This window comes from Geotrypetes seraphini, chromosome 4, assembly GCF_902459505.1.
Source record: "Geotrypetes seraphini chromosome 4, aGeoSer1.1, whole genome shotgun sequence".
Lineage (NCBI taxonomy): Eukaryota > Metazoa > Chordata > Amphibia > Gymnophiona > Dermophiidae > Geotrypetes > Geotrypetes seraphini.
This window is the reverse complement of record NC_047087.1, coordinates 64,273,534-64,293,473: the sequence shown is the minus strand read 5'-3', so window position 1 is coordinate 64,293,473 and position 19,940 is coordinate 64,273,534. Positions and strand designations below refer to the sequence as shown.

The following is a 19,940-nucleotide window of genomic DNA, read 5'->3' as shown; positions in this document are numbered from 1 at the left end:
GAAAAAAGGGACATCTGCTACTGGAGAGGGAGAAGGAGAGATGCTGCTGGGAGGGGAGAAAGGGAAGAGTTACTGCTGGACAGGAGGAGGAGGGAAGGGAGAAGGAAAAAAGGGAGGAAACAGCTGGCAGGGAGATTAGAGTAGGGGAAGGGGAGAGACAGGTATGAGAAAGTAGAGAGATTGATGATGGGAAGGGGTCAGCAGAGGGACAACGATGCTAGATCTAGTATAGGAGAGATAAAAATGAAGAGAGCAGTGAAGCTGGAATGAATCATGTAAAAAGGAGAGAGGGGGCATAGGCTGGATGGAAAGGGGAGAGCGGCATAGAAAGAAGACAGATACCATATGGAAGGGGGAGAGGGCAGACAGTGGATGGAAGGGGCAGATGCTGGATTGAAGAGAGTGAAAAGAAGATGAAAGCAGAAACCAGAGACGACAAAAGGTAGAAAAAAATAATTTTATTTCTATTTTGTGATTAGAATATATTAGATTTGAAATATATAAATATCCTGCTAGAGCTGGTGTTAAACATAACTGGGGACTGCAAAGCCCAGGCAGTTCTTCTTTAGCTTCCAGCTGGTTTAGGGTGCTCTCTGACCAGGGGGCAGTTGCCCTAGTTGCATTCCCCTAACACTATTCCTGTTATGTGTGACTGCAGTATTCTGTTAGCATGATATTTCTGTGTAGCATTCTGTAATAATTTGGCTTGTTCAGTTTTCTTGATAGTAGAGGGGATATATGTGAAGGGGAGGGGAGACAGGGGTTTTGTTGATCCTTGCTTTGTATTATTTGTATGTATAAAATGACAATTGTACAGAATATTGTTTCTTTTTATACTTTAATAAAATGCATTCAATATAAAATCATAACTGAGGCTTGTACGGATGGGATCAGATGTTTTGTGGGGACCAAGCTCGCGGAGATGGGGCGGAAACGGGGTTTTAAAATTTTAGTCCTAGTAGTTTGCCGGTCCACAAAATAATTCTTTTATTTCTGCCAGTCCACGGGTGTAAAAAGGTTGAAAAACATTGTATTAGAGGACATGTGTTACTGTTTTTGTAGTGTTACATTGTATCCAGGGTCTGGTTTCTTGGCGGTTCAGTTTAACTTTTGTCTACATATTTCTATTTTTAGTTTGTGATTATTCCATATTGGGCGAGGGTGTATCTCTGTTCTGTGTGTATGAAAAGAACATAGTTTTCAGTTGGCATTGACTACAGGATCAATTGACTTTGCGGGATCTGGCTGGTTTAGTTTTACAATGTATGTGTTGGTGTTCTAGTGCTCACTGCAGTGTTTAAGATGCTGCCTTTTCCTAGGTACACTGTTGTGCGATTTGTGGATTGTTACTAAAAATCATATTTTTCATAAATGATGTCAAAAAATGATGGGCCCCGGGTGCCACATACCCTAGGTACGCTACTGCTCAACAGGATACTACTAAACCTCCCATCAACGAAGAATCTCCAATACAAATGTGTTTTCCACACCATGCTAACCTTCCTGGGAGTGAAAACATGGAATGACCTCACTGAAATGTCCAGAACGGAACCCAGCTACACCAAATTCCGGAAAAAAATGAAAACCCTCCTCTTTGACACTTGAACTACACAGATCTTCTTTTTCCCATTTCCTGCCTAAGTATTCCCTCTTTCTCCTCCTCCCTCCCCTCTCCCCTCTCTATATAAGTCGCCCTGAGCCTGCTTAGGTATGTGCAATGCAGCAATAGAGTTTAGATTAGACCATTCAGAGCCAGAAACGTCCTGTGCAACATGCCCCCTAAAGCTCCTATCCCGCCCACTGTATCACAGCCAATTGGGGAAGGCAATTAACATAGAAACAGAGTATGATGGCAGAAAAGGGCCGACGGCCCAACAAGTCTGCCCACTCAAGAACCCTCCCTCCTTCGAGAATCCATCTTTTAAGCATTCCTCCGGAGCGACCCCACCTGTCTGTCCCATCGTCCCTTGAAGTCGAGCATGGTACTGGCTTCGACTACCTGACGTGGAAGACCATTCCATCGATCAATTACTCTTTCGGTAAAGAAATACTTCCTGGTGTCCCCATGAAATCTTCCCCCCCTGAGTTTTAGCAGATGCCCTCTTGTTGTCGTGGGACCCATAAGACAAAAGATTTCTTCCTCCACATCAATACAGCCAGTGATGTATTTGAATGTTTCTATCATGTCCCTCCTTTCTCTGCGCTCTTTGAGAGAATATAAATGCAGCCTGCTCAAACGTTCTTCATATGGGAGATTTTTTAGTTCTGAGACCATCCTAGTGGCCATTCGCTGAATCGACTCCATTCTCTTCACATCCTTTTGATAATGTGGCCTCCAAAACTGAACACAGTACTCCAGATGAGGTCTTACCATTGATCTGTACAACGGTAGTATAACTTCAGGCTTACGACTGATAAAGCTCCTTCTGATGCAGCCCAGCATTTGTCTAGCTTTTGCTGTAGCTTTCTCCACCTGATTCGCAGCTTTCATATCTTCCAGGATGATTAATCCCAAGTCCTGTTCTGCTACAGTTCTGGTTAGGTTTTCACCATTCAGGGTGTATGTTCTGCATGGATTTCTGCTACCAAGGTGCATAACCTTACATTTTTTGGCATTAAAATTCAGTTGCCAAGTACTGGACCATTGTTCTAGTAAAAGTAGGTTCTGCTCTATAGTGCCAGGCATGGTTGTGCTATGAGGTTCTGCCCACAATGTTGCATAGTTTAGTGTCATCGGCGAATAATGTAATTTTATCTCAAAGTCCCTGAGGCAGATCCCTTACAAAGATATTGAATAGTATCAGGCCCAAGACCGAGCCCTGCAGTACTCCACTGGTCACTTCCGACGTTTTTGAGTGAATACCGTTTACCATTACCCTTTGAAGTCTACCGCTAAGCCAGTCTTCTACCCATGCAGTCAGTGTTTCTCCTAGGCCCATTGCGTTCATCTTGTTCAATAACCTACGGTGTGGGAACATCAAAAGCCTTACTGAAGTCTAAATACACGATGTCCAGGGATTCTCCCTTATCCAGTTTCTTTGTTACCCATTCAAAGAAGTTTATCAGATTGGATTAACAAGACCTTCCCTTTGTAAAGCCATGCTGGTGGGGATCCCTTAGTCCTTCGTCATCCAGAATCGTGTCCAATCTGTTTTTGATCAATGTTTCCATAAGTTTACATACTATTGATGTGAGACTCACTTGCCTGTATTTTCGGCCTCTGACAGGACACAATTTTGGAGTCCTGCCTCCCTTGCACCCTATGTGGCCATACTGCCGGCACATAGCTCGCTGTGGCCCTGCTGGTTCAGTCAAAATGTAAAAGACACTAGGTCTTTACAGCAACCACAGTGATACAAACTCAAAGTAGCACATATGTTTACCTACAGGGAGGATGGACAGTTTTCATCTAGCCAATGTACCTAAGTAACATAACATAATTTTATTCTTCTATACCGCCATAATCAAAACAATTGTTTTATGAAAATGTGCAGGCTCTTATTTGTAGATGCACGTGACACCACTTTCCTAAAGTATAAGTCTATAATTATTTCACTACCGGCAAGCACCAGTAACAATAATATCAGGTACACTTCCTTCTTACAGGCAGCTTGCACAGAAGCTCAAACAGTATTGTTGGTGGAAGCAGTAATCCTTACATTAGAAATACAATTTATGCAAGTCTTTTAATCCTGCTTCTACTATGTCTTTTAAGGCAGGAGGATTTCCCCCTCCCTGCTAATCAAGCTCCTGCTCTTTCCCAGCAGGTGAAACACAGTTTACTGAAACACAGCAACTTACTGAAACACAGTTCAGAAAGAATTCAAGGGGAAAACAAAACTACAAAATACCTTTTTTTACCCCTCTCTAAAGAAGTTTGCCTTCTCCATAGTCACAGGCAAGTGGTAGGTCCCATGCTCACACCAATTCTAAAGTTTGAAGAATCTGTCCCTCTCTACTCTCTCTATGCCCTTCATGATCTTGTAAGACTATCATATCCCCTCTAAGTCTCCTCTTCTCCAGGGAAAAGAGACCCAGTTTCTCCAATCTCTCAGCATATGAAAGGTTTTCCATCCCCTTTATCAGACACGTCGCTCTCCTCTGAACTCTCTCGAGTAACACCATGTCCTTCTTAAAGTACTGCGACCAATATTGGACGCAGTACTCAGATGCAGACACACCATCACCCGATACAAGGGCAGGATAACTTCTTTCGTTCTGGTTGTAATACCCTTCTTGATTATGCCTAGCATTCTGTTTGCCTTCTTAGCGGCCGCTGCGTACTGTGCCGTCGGCTTCATTGTTATGTCCACCATTACCCCCAAGTCCCTGATTGTGGCAGGTCATAATGTGTGTATTTTTCACAAGATAATTCTGGGAGGGATTGTTGTATTTATCAAAATCTCAAGAGGAGGCCTAGGGAACTGAAAGTTAAGGTAACTGGGATGGGGTGAGGAGCACAGCAGTTGTGCAATGCTTAAGGTTCGTGTAAGGTGCGTAATACTTTTCCAGTGGCCACCTATATTAATGTTAGTAAAGTTCAAGCAGGCATGATATTCTCACATGTGGGTGACATCATCTACGGAGCCCCGATGCGGAAGCATTTTCAAGCAAACTTGATTGAAGATTTAAGTTTGCTCTGCTGCTCCACGCATGTGTGCCTTCCTGCTCCACTAGGGGGCGCATCCCCTCGTGGTCTCCAGTTCAAAATTTTCCGCTGAGCCTAGAAGTCGTGTTTTCTCAGGCTCTGCCCCAACTGCCTTCTAGCACCGCGATTTTCTTATTTTTTCTCGATTAAGTCGCTGTGCGCGAATTTTTTCTTCTTCAACTTGTTCCTGCTTCGTTTTTGACTGACCTGGAGGCTTCCGGGTCCCCGTGGCCGCGTGGCTACCCGAGCCGCGGCCACTTTCAATTCTATGTCCCGGCCTCTGACCGGCTTTAAAAAGTGCACCCGGTGCGAGCGGCTTCTTTCCATCACAGACCCGCATCGCCGGTGCATCCTCTGCCTGGGGGCTGCTCATCCAACCGACTCCTGCCCCCAGTGTGCTACTTTCCAGAACCGGGCCCTCCGCCGAAGAAAGGCCCGCATGGCGGATCTCTTCGCCGCCGACCAACCCTCTACCTCGGCCTCGAGGTCGGCCCCGGCCTTGACCTCGGCCCCGAATACCTCAGCATCGCCTCGAGACTCGAATCCGAAGTCCTCGGGACAACAGAAAGCCTCGGCTCCGGGTAAGTCCCCTCTTCCATCTTCAGGTTCCACAACAGCGAAGAAGCCAGCCTCGGGGACACCGGCGACGCATGGCGGAAGTCCCATGCTCACAGCATTGGCGAAGCCCTCCAAGCCTTCGGGCCGTGCCTCCACCACACGGGAATACTCTGATACGAGGTCGCCCCCGGTGGAGCGCACCGAGGCAGTAGACATGCCCTCGATGCTGTCCGTGCCCGTTTTCCAGGACCTACTCCGAGCGATGATCTCATCGGAGCTGTCCGCTGCAATGGCCCATCTACAACCGGCCTCGACCTCGACCCCGCATGTGCCAGACCAGCCTGAGCCTCGCGTCGAGCCACCTCGAGGAAAAGCGCGCAAGCTTCGCCGCATCCCATCCTCCTCGGACTCCTCGCCGAGACACCCGAGGTGCTCTCCCTCCACAGACCGCCGCGGGGCAAAACGTCGTGCTAAAACGACAGAAACCTCGAACCGCCTTACCTCCAAGAAGGCACGAGGTTCCCCCACTCTACGAGGCCGTTCACCTACAACTCGTACGGGACCACTGAGAGTGACGGAACTATCACTCTCCAACCCGCGCATCCTCCAAACTCCCCCTCGGACCGGGGCTCTGATCCGAGGATTCAGACTTTCACCGAGGGAGTCCGGGTCGAGGTCACTGATTCAACATCGATCGGTACCCCGAACCCCGGCATCGTCTCCGAGGGGCTCCTCGAGACGTCGGAGATCCACGACCCTGGAACACTTTCACAGTGCTTCCCCGGTCTCGGAGCGTGGATCGGAACAGGAGCCTCGATACTCGAGGGAAGCCTCCCCATCCTTCTCCACCCGACGGAGGTCTCGTTCACCGACCCCCGCAAGGGGCCTCGGGAACATCCCGCCCATCCTTCTCTCGCTTTGTCCAGGACATGGGCCACGCCTTGGACTTAGACCTCCAGTCCGACTCCAGATACTCTAAAGAGTACCTAGCGGAGCTGGATATGCCATCACTGCCCAGAGAGTCCCTTCGCTTACCGCCTAACCCGGTACTCCAACAGGCTTTCTTCAGGAACCTCGAGACACCTTATATGGTCACAGCAGTACCCTCCAAAATGGAGGCTAAGTACCGTACAGTACCCTTCCCGGGATTTGAACAACCGCAGCTCTCCCACCAGTCACTGTTAGTAGAATCCTCCTTGAAGAAGGCTCACCCCTCCAGGGTCTCAGCGGCGGTCCCCCCAAGCCGAGAGGGCCGAACCCTAGACAAGTTCGGCAGGAGACTATATCAGAATGCGATGATGGCCTCTAGGGTGCAAAGCTACACTTTCACCTTCACATCCTATCTCAAACACCTCATTGGACTACTGAGAGCCTTTGAGACTGACTTACCGGCCTCCCGCCAAGGAGCGTTTAGCCTGCTTGCAGAGTCCCTCTCCAACCTACGTCTCCATCTATTCCACGCGGCCTATGATGGCTTCGAACTCTCCTCCAGAGAGGCAGCCTTCGCTATCGCCATGCGCCGACTAGCTTGGTTGCGCCTGGTCGACATGGACCCCAACTTACAGGACCGGTTGGCTAACCTCCCCTGCGTGGGTAAAGAACTGTTCGATGACACTATCGAGGCGGCTACAAAACGCCTCTCCGAACACGAATGCTCGTTTGCCTCCCTCGTGCGGCAAAAGCCTAAACCGCCCACGTCCAGGCCGTTCAGGGCCCCTCCGCGCCGCTACCCACAAAAATCCACTCCTGCCTTCTCGCGGCCTCCACCCAGGCGCCCGCAAGCCCACCATCGGGCCCTGCCCAAGTCCCAACCGCCTGCGACTACCAAACCATCCCCGTCCTTTTGACGGGATACGCGGAAGGGGGCGGGCCCCCTCCGCCGTAGTCCCAGGCCTCCTTCCCATCGGGGGTCGCCTCAAAGTCTTTTACCCTCGCTGGGAACAAGTCACGTCGGACGCATGGGTCCTTGGCGTGATCTCATCAGGATACTCTCTCCAGGGACAGCAGGCATATATTCTCACAACCCGCCCACCTCCCCGAGGTTGGCTTCTTTGCTAGTTAAGTGAACTGGAGACCACGAGGGGATGCGCCCCCTAGTGGAGCAGGAAGGCACGCATGCGTGGAGCAGCAGAGCAAACTTAAATCTTCAATCAAGTTTGCTTGAAAATGCTTCCGCACATGTGAGAATATATGCCTGCTGTCCCTGGATAACACCTGTTACGGTAAGTAACTGTGCTTTTTGCAAGCAGCATTTATTGACATCATCTATTGAAAATCTTTAGGTTTTAATACGTTGGGCATTAAAGCAGCATTTTTTTGAGGATATTAACTAAGAGTGGAGAAGTAGCCTAGTGCTTGGAGAACCGGGCTTGCATCCAAGTGTTCATAGTTCAGATCCCACTGCTATTCTTTTGTGCTCTTGAGCAAGTCCTTAATCCTCGATTGCCTTAGATACAAAATTAGAGCACTTTTACAAAGCCATGGTAGCAATTCTGGTGTGCATTTGCTGTGGGAGAATCGCTACCGCAGCTTTGTAAAAGAGGGCTTTCATTTGTAAGGCCCCCCCCAGGGAAAGGGTAATACCTAGGGTACCTGAATATTTATTTATAAACTGCCTTTAACCAAAGGGGGGAACCAATGTAAGCATACATAAGTAAATCATACAATACAAAACAAGGCAACAAAAAAAGCCACAGCATCAGTTCAAACAGCAGTGAGATCACAAGTCATAAGCCTCCCCAAGTAAATGGTGATTGAGCATAAACTTAATTCCTTTGCTATCTCGACGCCAGAGGCAGTTTATTTCATTTCCCAGGGGCGATGATTGAAAACATGCCATATTTTGTTTGACCAAATCACAAATGCTGGCAGTTAGGCACTTCAAGTACAGAAGCGTGCAGAGGCCTCGAGGGCGTGTAGACTGGCCCACAAGTAAAAAGACAAATCTTGATACAATCCAAGATGACCAAGCAGTAGCAAATGTAAAAGATGTGAGCAAAATCCAAATACATGCTGACAAAGGCTTTAAACATGGCTTAGTACATCAGTCCCTTTGTTCTTCCTCCCAAAGATGCTCTTTTCTCGTTTTCCCTATAGCCTTTTATCTGCACCCGCCCTTTCTCTCCCTCTTACCTTGCTTTCTCTATGCTCCATGGTAGCAGCTTCCCTCATAGCTGTATGGCCATGGTATATGTACCTCGCCTACAACACAACTTTTGGATTATTCATGTACATAGATGTTACAACCTACAAGGAATCTTTTAAGAAACACTAAAATCACCATTGAAAAATTGGGACAACATGATTTCCTTCATCGAGAGCTCCAAACACTTAAATTGTGTATTGTTAATGATCCTTCAGTGATATGGAGCCTAGATGTGCCAAGAAAAAGCCCCTCAGGCTTATTCAGTCTGCACAGTTATGTCCACACTAAGGATACATTTCAGTTTCCACACATAAGTGTAACCACCTGCAAGGTTTTTTTCTCATCTAACATGACCTTTTTTCATCTTCCTTTTTTGTACACCACCATCTTGAGGAGAAGAGCATACCTGAGTCCCTCTTAGTACATTCAGCATTCAACATGCAACACCACTTCACAGAGCTATTCTTAGCTTTAAGAGGTGATTTAGAAAAGCTAGGTGCCATTTACATGTTTAAAAGGCTAATTTACATGTGTCAGTCAACATAAATATACAATTAATGGTTTTAGAAAAGATGTTACTTATAAGCCAATATAAACTGACTTATATAAATTGAAGAATTCACTTTTGGTATTCAAAAAACAAATCCACAAAGGTACAATTACAATATGAGCACCTGTGATATCTAATGATGTACTGTAGGGGTGTTTCCTTATTTGCACCTGAAGGTTAGGCCTCTCTGACATCATCAAGCCTGAACCATTGTTTGCAAGAAATCATTCCAGCCTAAATCTAGCAAGAAGAGAAAGAAGAAAACATCTTTGCTGTTTCTGCCTGATGCATTCTGGATATGTACCAGAAATGTATTCTAGTCAAGGACATCCAGCTATGCCTACATGCTCTACCTATGTGAATCTTGGGGGAGTTATGGCTCCTGTGCTTCTTATCTAACGAAGACGCCTCTGTTTCACGGCCTGAGCAAGACTCTATACAGAGAGGCTATTCATCTAAGTTCTGTTTCTGGATTGGTCCGGAGAGGTCATCAGACGAGATCCAAGTGAAATGTGTTAATTATAATTTAGTCTATGCTGGGATGTGAGTAAACTTGCATCTTATCATAGGTTTCTCTGCACTTCTTCTATAATAATTAAGATCTGGAAAGTTACCTTATGTGAATCTCTGCCTGAGAGAGAGAGAGAACCGGACTTTAAACAGATCTGGATTCCATCACATAAAGGAAACCTTTGCTGCCAACCTAATTTACAGCTGGACCAGTGGCTGACAAACTCTTGTTCCTGTACCAAGGGGATTCATATCTTTCGTGCTGAGAAGAATAATTCCGTCTCCCGGGCTAAGGCCTAATTGGATGGTGAGAGTAAGGAACTTATCTAGCTTTTCAGCTGGGTTAGAGAGGGAATCCTATTGTCTATAGGATAAGGATTTGTAAAGCTACTCTTGGTGATAACTGTAATAGTTTGCTGCTAATCAGGAATTATTATTATAAGGAATTATTTAGAGTGTAAGAATTAGTTTTACTTATTTATCTAGCAAGAGTGTTGTGATAATTATGTACTGAGTTTCATATACAGTGGTGCCTCACACAACGAACTTAATCCGTTCCAGGAGCAAGTTTGTTATGTGAAACGTTCGTTGTGTGAAACGCGTTTTCCCATAAGAATACATGTTAAAAAAAATAATTCGTTCTGTAGCATAAAATATGCTAAGGTGACATAAAAAAAGATAAATTTTTGGTTACTATTTTTATTTAGATACATCTAAAAACATAATTGTTTTTTAAAACAACACACATTTTTTAAATTTAAAGACAGACTAAGTAGAGTCTAATTTTACAGTGAGAGAGGGCAGAGTCTCAGCGGCAAAAACTGGGACTTAACTGTTCATTTTTTTTTTTTTCTACCGTGTTTCCCCGATGATAAGGCAGGGCCATCAAATAAGACAGCCCCCCCTTTTTAGAAAAAAATGTAAAATAAGGCACCCCCCCCCCGCAAATAAGCCACCCACCGATACCTGCGCTTACCCAAATCGGGTGGTACGGTGGGTGACTCCGTGTGGTCCCTGGCACCCCCGACACGATCGGGGCAAGAGGGAGCTCAAGCCCTCTTGCCCCCCCGACTCCCCGACACGATCGGGGCAAGAGGGAGCTCAAGCCCTCTTGCCCCCCCGACTCCCCGACACGATCGGGGCAAAAGGGAGCTCAAGCCCTCTTGCCCCCCCGACCCCCCGACACGATCGGGGCAAAAGGGAGCCCAAGCCCTCTTGCCCCGCCGATTCCCCAACTCCCCGACAATATCGGGCCAGGAGGGAGCCCAAGTCCTCCTGGCCACGGCGACCCCCTAACCCCACCCTGCACTACATTACGGGCAGGAGGGATCCCAGGCCCTCCTGCCCTCGACGCAAACCCCCCCTCCCCCCAACGACCGCCCCCCCCCCAAGAACCTCCGACCGCCCCCCCAGCCGACCCGCGACCCCCCTGGCCGACCCCCACGACACCCCCAACCCCCTTCCCCGTACCTTTCTGTAGTTGGCCGGACAGACGGGAGCCAAACCCGCCTGTCCGGCAGGCAGCCAACGACGGAATGAGGCCGGATTGGCCCATCCGTCCCAAAGCTCCGCCTACTGGTGGGGCCTAAGGCGCCTGGGCCAATCAGAATAGGCCCGGGAGCCTTAGGTCTCTCCTGGGGGCAGGGCCTGAGGCACATGGGCCCAACCCGACCAAATTTCTCTATATTTGTGAAATTGAAGGAAGGGTCAGAATTCCAGAGAGGTTATGGCTAGACTAACCCAGTTATATTCAGGTGGGAAGTTTTCCCTGACCCCTTCCCAACCAGCTTCAGTTAACTTTAGTGTGTGTGCTTTATTAACCCCAACTTTAATAATCATCCCCAAGTTGTGTAAATATTGATATTAGCCTTTCCTTACACTGAACAATTTGCATCACACTGAATATATCAAAATGGTACTTCTTCAAGGGCCTACTGTAAACCCCTTCCTTTAGGGGGCATTTCAAATGCATGCACCTAACTACCCATTTTCTGACCTAACTTCAACAAAACAAAATCAGCAAGAAACAAAGTTGACCTGCATAGAACACAAATACTGATAACTCTGGATATAAAAATGTACATAAATGCTCAAAATTAATGTAGCAGTGTATTTGAAGTGTTAAGCATCAGGGCCGCAATAATAGTGTAGTCCTAGCACCTGTAGATGAATGAATCCCAATCGGGGATAATCATCAAGCTTAAATCACATCATCCTACTCCCAAATCTAATACTACCACTTGTGTGGACCATTCAGGTCCATCTGCCGTCATTTTCTATGTTAAACTAAACTAAACCTTAAGTTTGTATACCGCATCATCTCCATAAAGATAGAGCTCGGCACAGTTTACAGGTAATTCAATAAATGAGGGTAGGACATAATAAGAAATTAGAGGTTAGGAAAAGGATAGCTAACTTTACATTTTAAATAGATAGCTTTACGTTTTGGAGAAAAGCCAGGTTTTCAGATGCTTTCGGAATAATTGGAATAAGCTTAGGTTTTGCAGCAGGGCAGGGAGGTTATTCCAAAGCTCAGTGAATTTGAAGAAAAGGGATTTCCCTAATTTACCTGCATAGTTTGAGTATGTGGGCGTATCTGGTAGTGTCAGGTCTCGAAGAATTCCAGGATAATGGGATTAGGGGAGGAAGAATGCCATGTAGGATCTTGAAAATTAGGCAGGTACATTTAAAATGAATCCTAGAAATCACCGGAAGCCAGTGAAGGTTTGATAGAAGCGGGGAAACATGATCGAATTGGCTTGTTCTGGATCCGCTGAAGTCTTTGAAGATTTTTCTTGGTTAGACTTAGATAGATGGAATTACAATAGTCTAGTCTGGAAAGAATGATTGATTTGTACAAGGACAGCAAAACGTTGTTGGCGGAAGCAGGATCTCACTTTCCTCAACATGTGAAGACTAAAAAAACTTTTTTTTAACCAGAGAGTTGAGATGATCATTAAAGGAAGGTGTAGAGTCAATAATGATGCCCAAAACTTTGCTTGAGAATTTGATCTGCAGTGTGAGACCAGAAGGTAGTGGAATGAGCGTGGGTAACTGATCTAATTTTGGGCCAAGCCAGAGTAGTTTTGTTTTGGACTCATTTGTAGAGGGCCCAGGATTGGAGTTTCATTATGCAAGCTGTTATCGATGAGGTTAATGAGGTTCAAATTTATCTCGAGAAGGACAAGGATGTCATCTGCATATGTAAATAGAGTGCAAAGTAAATGTTACAAAAATCAAATGTGAAAATATGTGAATAAATAATTAGAAAGTCTTAATTCACATCGAACACAAGTAGAGATTTTATGAACAGCCCATAGTAGTTGATCTGACCCAGTCTGCCATTTTTGTCCAGCATGGATGCTTGAGGCAGTGTCTTTTTGGAAATTCGAGTTTATGTACTTATGAGGGTTGGCTGTTTGAGATTCCTAAGGCGATATTGAAACAGAGCTCTGTTGAACCTCACTGCTCCTGAGTTCCTTTTGAGTGTTATGCCATCATTAAGATTAGTGCTGTAAAATTTTTATTTGATTCCCCAGAAATGCTGGCTGGGATGCTGTTGACTATTATGGACCATTCATAAAACCACCAGTTTCATGACAAAGCCAGGGTTAAGGAAGTCCACAGTTTGAAGCATGGCGCCCAAACTAAAGCCGCAACAGCAGCTAGGCCAAGTTCAATTTGGTAACCTTACAACTTGATATCTTTGACCCAGTCAGAGGCAGGCTGATTCAAACTGCAAAGACTATGCTGGTAACTCTGGGAACCTAGACCAGAACCCAACAGTGTATGTTGTTTTGTTTAAAGAGTAATGCACTCTACGGGTCTGATGGAGAAAGCCTAGAAAGGACATTCTGAGGACTAACTTTGTTTACTTCCCTCTTTGCACCTGTGAATGGAACAAGACTCCTACTTAACACCTTCAATAAATATTATTTTGTGCATCTTAATCTACTCTGTAGGCCAGTGTATTCTGACTTCAGGACTCGGTCTCAATTTAGGGTTACCATATGGCTATAGAAAAAGGGAGATTGAGTGGCTGGTGCCGTACTGAATGAATTTTTTGTCACTTTGTGAATTCAGCTGTTCTGATTTAAATTTTGGCTATTTAAACACACCTCCCTCTCCCTGTCGTCACGACGTTTGCGTGGCGACTAGTAGTCTAGTCTTCGACAGACCTTGCTTTGACGTCCTGCCCGGTATGTTTGCCTCTCTTTTTTGTTGGTTTTTTATCTTGTTATTTTGCTGTGTTTATACAACTTTTTGGTATGTTGGTGTGTTTTTGGTTTTTAGCTCAATTCTTCCTTTTGAAAAAGAATGCTTTGAAACACAGCCTGTGTTAAGGAGGAGAGAAGAAGTGAAGGATGTTGTCTCACCGTCTTGTCCGGTCCCGTGATCATATGAAGGATTTCGTTTAATAACACTTGTGGAGGATTTATCTGCACCAGCACTTGCACTTTATATACTTCATTGTGTGGAATTCTTGCGTTTTCTGGCACAAAGACTTGGCTGTATTTGCACTCTGCACTTTGAACTCTGAACTTTTTAGGAGCCCCATTTGCCATCTTGGATTCCCTTGGAATCTGCACGCTTCGGGACTTTTAGTTGCTTGTTTCATGTGTTTATTTGGATCATCCTTAGATAAGTATTCATTCAGCACTAATTCTATTTCAATTTGAACAGATTAATTTTCTTTGTGTTGATTTTTGCACATGATTATTTTTGTCCTTCGTGTGAACATGTCTGTTTGAGTATGTTTATATGTATGTCTTTTTAAAGAAATATTTTTGATGTTATGATATTAATAAAGTTGAGATATATTTATTAATATTAGCTGTATATTTATATAGGTATTACTTGATTAATTCACATCAGCATTTGTGTTATTAATGTATTAATATTTACAGAGAAGGGTTTGCTTGTAGTATATGTATTTAATTATTTGGGAACCCTTGTTTTCAGCATTTGATCTCTCAGGGTTTTGTTGTTTAAAGAAAAAGGAGGACAGATTGAGACATCCAATACAGAGAAAGGCTACTAAAATTGTGTGTGGTCTTCGTCATAAGGCGTATGGGGATAGATTTAAAGACCTCAATATGTATACCTTGGAGGAAAGGCAGGAGAGGGAAGATGATGGAGACATTTAAATACCTACATGGTGTAAATGCGCATGAGTTGAGTCTCTTTCATTTGAAAGGAAGCTCTGGAATGAGAGGGCATAGGATTTTGATAGGCTCAGGAGTAATCTAAGGAAATACTTTTTTTTACAGAAAGGATGATAGATGCGTGGAACAGTCTCCCGGAAGAGGTGGTAGAGACAGAGACTGTGTCTGAATCCAAGAGAGCATGGGATAGGCACATGGGATCTTTTAGAGAGAGGAAGAGATAATGGTTACCATGGATGGGCAGACTAGATGGGCCACTTGGCCTTATCTACCATCATGTTTCTATGCTTTCAATAGAAATAATACCCGGATGTTTCAATCCACTCTTTTTCTAGAGCCATATAGTAACCCTAGCCCTCATTCATGTTAACACACTTAGCTAAATTTACATATTGTTTCTCTAGTCATACAGTTTCCATCTTCTCTGGCTCCGATAGCTGATTACAAACCTCCATATGTTAGAACATGGAAGTAAGGTAGAAAAAGGGAAATATTGCTCAAGCATCCGTCTCCTAACTTCTCATCTAGTTGTAGCCAAGATAATATTGGAATTCACTTTGGCAACAAATTCCTTGATCACTTCCTCAATCTAGTAAACAGATTTAAACCAGATTTCATGTACTGAAGGGAAGGGACCTGCTGCATAGGGCCCTGGTTATGAGTTTGTTACAATAATTCTTAAAATGTTTTATGCCGATACCAGCATCAAAGAAATACTACATGTGAAAACTAACAATAGTACCAGAATTTTTCTGCTATGCAATAATTAACCTTTTATGGCCTCTCATACCAGAATTTGTATGGCACAATTAATGGAAGCAACTGTATTAGCTTCTTTGAGACAAATAGCTTATTTAGTAATGAGAACAGGTACTCAGTTACCTAAGCTGCTAGCCACAATGATACGAGTCAGACAATTTCTGCATTGTTTGGTAAAGACCTTGCATTCTCTGGATGCTTTCTGAGTTCCATAACCTTGAACATTCTTGCTGTGTAAACTAAGAAGTCAGCAATATTTTGTCTAAGATTTCATCTCCTCCCAAGTCACCAGGGCTCCAGATAAAATACTTACAAGTAATAAGATTTATATATTTTGCGTGCTACACAGTAAATAAATACTGGTAATACTTGTAAATAAAACACATTCATACAGAAAATGTGTTGCAAGCATCTATATATAATACCTCAGCAGTAGCTGAGCAAGAACAAAAGATTCTCCATTCCCATGAGAAAGTAGGAAGAGCTGTCCAAAATGTAGGTTTTCCATGTCTTCTGACGTTCCATTAAGCCTTGCATTATAACTGATTAAGTACTATTTCACAACTGCAGTGCATAGTATGAGATTATTTGTCCCCTTGTTTCTTGTGTTCTGCTCAAAGAGAATGACAGCAAAATATATGTTGCATTGTGAACCAGCACAAAGTGGTCCTTTGGCCAGATTCACTATCAGGAGGGTGTGGCACAGTGGTTAGATCTATAGCCTTAGCACCCTGAGGATATCTGAAGCACTTTCATATAGTGAATAATACTTTATCATCATCATTGTCATTATCATCTACATTAGAAGCAGTGTAGTCTAATTCATCACTTGCATCTTTATCTTCATATCATGCCATACTTTGATTATAATTTTAATATTTTTACTGTTGTAATTGCCCTTTACTTATGTTTGACTTATTCTAGCTGTACATCACCTTGAGTGAATTCCTTCAAAAAGACAGTAAATAAAACCTAAAAAAATAATAATAATAAAATTATCATCATGCTGGCCAATTACAGAGGCTTTCACAAAGCTGGAATCGTTGTCTGTTCTAACAATTTTTCATTTGAATGGAAACTGTTTTAATATCTTTGAGAACATAAAATTTGTGGGAACCTTTCAGTCTTGGGGCCAGACTTCCTCTCTAAAGACTATTAAGTCAGTGGACAGTCACCCAACTGTAAAATTCTCCTTGGGATGACCAGCAGTCATGTGGTAGAGATGTTTGTTTATCAAAAATTGTTAACAGCTTCAGCTTTATTGCTACTTCAATGTGACCCAACTCACCACACTGTTTGGCTTGGAGACCAATAACCATTTTAATATACATAGGCAACTCCACTGTTTTGATAGGCTTTATTCACTGAACAGTAAAATTTAAAATGAAATGATCCATTATTTGCATGAGAAGGTTTGCAATAGTAAAATCTTGTTCCAGGTTTTGCTGTTTGATTTGGTTTACTGAGGAATTGCCATTTACATATTGCCTCTGCTTTTACTTTTTAAACTGCAAGCATCAGGTATAACTAGGTAAAAGTAGTGAAACTGTGATGAAATTTTTACTTCAGTATAAGTAACAATTGTTCTAGTTCAAAAGGCTTATGAGTCTTGAACCAATGGGTTATTCATCTCCATTTGTTTGTGTAGAAGGCATCATCTACATTTTTCAGTTCTGCTTCACTGTGTTCTGCTCCTCAATTTCTCCTTCTACATGCAAGTTGAAGGTGTCTTTTTCTGCTCTGCTTTTCAGTTTCTTGTTTTTAAGATTTTTGGTCTCATTTTTAGAGGCTTCTCAGTCGTGGTCTGACTTCTCAGTCCTGGTCTGACCTGAACAAACTCTACAAAAAATACAGCCATGCAGTATGCAACCTCAACCACTGCCCTCCATACCTGTTAAAAACCTCCAGCCTGAAATTCTGCTCAGAGGATCAATTCCCACAAGAGCTCAATGAAATCATCATCACCCATTTTGAAAGACCCAAAGGGAGCAACAGATCTTCCAAATAGACTTATAGCCTCAATACCTCAAGCTTATGGAAGGTCTAGTGGCAAGACATCTCACTGACTACTTAGAATCCCACGACATACTCCACCCCTCACAATCAGGCTTCAGGACCAACTGCAGCACAACTAGGATCTCTCTAGATTCTTTTAGAAGGAAATTTGTGGCTGTCACTGCTACTTCAGAGATTTGTAGCTGATGCTTTTGGGGTGGGAGGGCATGACTTTAGAGCTCTTGGTTTTCTCTACTTGGAACCTGTCCTTTCCAGCACCACTGTTTCCTCGGGGTGAGTGGACAGCTCCTAGCAGCACTTGCAGGACTGTATGCAGATTAGCTCTTTCAACTGCTCAGGCTCCCTCCACTAGCTTGAGAGAAGAACTTCATGCTATCACAAATCCCTTTCCCCCTCCCTTCTAGGAACATCCACCCACTAGCTTCTCAGGGCCTGACCCCGTTTGACCATCCTGTTCAAGGTCCTTGATTTGCTCATCTATTCCATTACAGTCAACACTATCCAAAAGTAGCACCTCAAGACCTTTCACTCCTAGATATTTTAGTTCTCTTAAAGGCTCATTGCCCAGATGAGTGTGTTTTGTAATCCTATTTCTAGTGAAAAAACAAAGCAAAGGGGTAGCCGCAGATATTTCATTTTCTGTTCCTGGAGATTTGTTGTTACTACTTTGAATTCTCAATGTTTTATGTAAGATCCATGGTGAGAGGTCAGCATAAGTAGTTAAGTTGTGGCACTCCCACCTGAAGTTTGACAACATGTAGGCGCATATTATCTGTTCTTTCACTTGAAATTAGTGGACACAGATAACTAAATAATTGAGATCATTATTTCTTGCTTTTCTCAGGGCCCTATTTGCCTGATCTAAGGGCCCCTTTCACAGTAGCGATTTTCTCACAGCAAATGAATAGGAACTGAATGGGATTCAGTGCATTTGCTGGAGGGAACGGCTACTGTGGCTTTGTAAAAGGGGCTCTAAGTGTATTTCAGTTGCTGTTTCTTTGGCAAGTTTAAGTTTATTAAAAATTTGTTATCCCGCCTTTTCAAAATTACAAAGTGGCTTTACAACAATAAAAAACAGGGTAATACAGACACATTAAATTTAATAGCTGTACCTGTTCTTACCATCATCTTGCAGTCCCTTCACAGGTTGGGTGTTCTGGGAATGAAGCTGTACTCTTCGTCATCAGGACTGAATGCCCAGTCAGTCTGCCACCTCTAATTAAAGCACCTCACAGTGACTGGTAGCACTGTTTACTTTGGGGCTTGCAGAACATCAGACTCTGTCTGTCTGTCTTGTTAGATCCTCAGGGAAATAACATCATCTATCTAAAATTATTAACATTTTTAGTTAGCTGTTAGTCATTTAGTTAACTATTAGTTAGCCATTAGCCACGAGATGCTTTTCTCTTGTGAAACATCTAAAGACCTGCCCATTTGCTGTGCTAATGGAAAAATCTATATTTCTGCAATTAATTTAAAACCTGAAGACAAAATTACAAATCTTTGTAATGCTTTTGATCCAAAGAGCATATCCCAAGCAATACAATGGCCCAAGGCTTGTGACTGTACTGACAGCAGATAATACCTGCACTGTATTTTTGGCATTAAGGCCCATATTCTATATATGGCACTTAAAGTTGTGTGCATACATTGATACATGTAGCTGAGCTACACCCCCACACACACACTTGATTAATAGGCCTAATCAGCGCCAATAATGTGCTCATTGCTGAAAAGGGGGTGGATTTTGGGCATTCTTTTAAGTTATGGGCAAGTTTTTGATTTACGTGCCGATGTGCGCACAACTTAGATGCAGGCATTTAGGCCAAGAAAACCCTTTTCTAAATGGGTGTGCCTAACCATTATGATGCAAAGCAGCATTTAGGCAGCACTAACTGTGATTCTGTAAGTTGCATATAATTTGAGCCTAAGTGCCTAAAGTAAGGTAAACCTTCCACTTGCCCTACTGTAGATCTTTGTCCATATAATTAATAAAAGAACTTGGAAAACAAACTTAGAAACAGGCAAGTTAATTATATGACTATATTGTGTAGTTTTAAAGAATATTGTGCTGACACTATATTAGCCATTATTACTGTGGTTTATAGACATGATACGTACAGTGTCATATGAAATACATATGAAAGATTTTAATATACTGTGAATGAAACATAGCAGTAGAACATAACAAAAGTGGACCATCATGTGAACCAGGCAGTCAACAAACTGCGTATGTAGGGGCATGCACTAATACATCTTACTTCCCGAGAGATCTGCCTACCCCTCGAGCAGACAAAAAAAAAAAAGTGGCCCGAGTCCTCATAATATTCATGTCAGGATACTGGCTCCCCTTCCCACCAACTATAACCACTAGGACCAATGAGCTCTTTGTGCTGCCTGCTTCTCCCTCTGTGGCTCAGGTTATCAGCTAACAACTCAGAGTATGTCCTGACTTAAGCTCAGAGAACAGGTGCTGTTTGTGCCTGACAGAAAATCAGTAATCTCTGGAGGTTGATAGCTGTTCATGGGCAGGTGAGAAACAGATACAGTTAAAAAAGGAATTTGATTGGTTCCTGGGACTATTCAATC

General features: G+C 43.6%; 1 protein-coding gene across 1 annotated transcript in view; it reads right to left on the bottom strand.

The window, feature by feature from the left end:
- The window catches only part of SLC7A6 (solute carrier family 7 member 6), a 107,995-nt gene extending 88,759 nt beyond the window's left edge, over positions 1-19,236 (bottom strand). The window contains exon 1 of the mRNA XM_033940731.1: positions 18,474-19,236. The gene's annotated coding sequence lies outside the window, so the exon portion shown is untranslated. The remainder of the gene's footprint in view (positions 1-18,473) is intronic.
- Between the last annotated feature and the right edge of the window lie 704 nt (positions 19,237-19,940).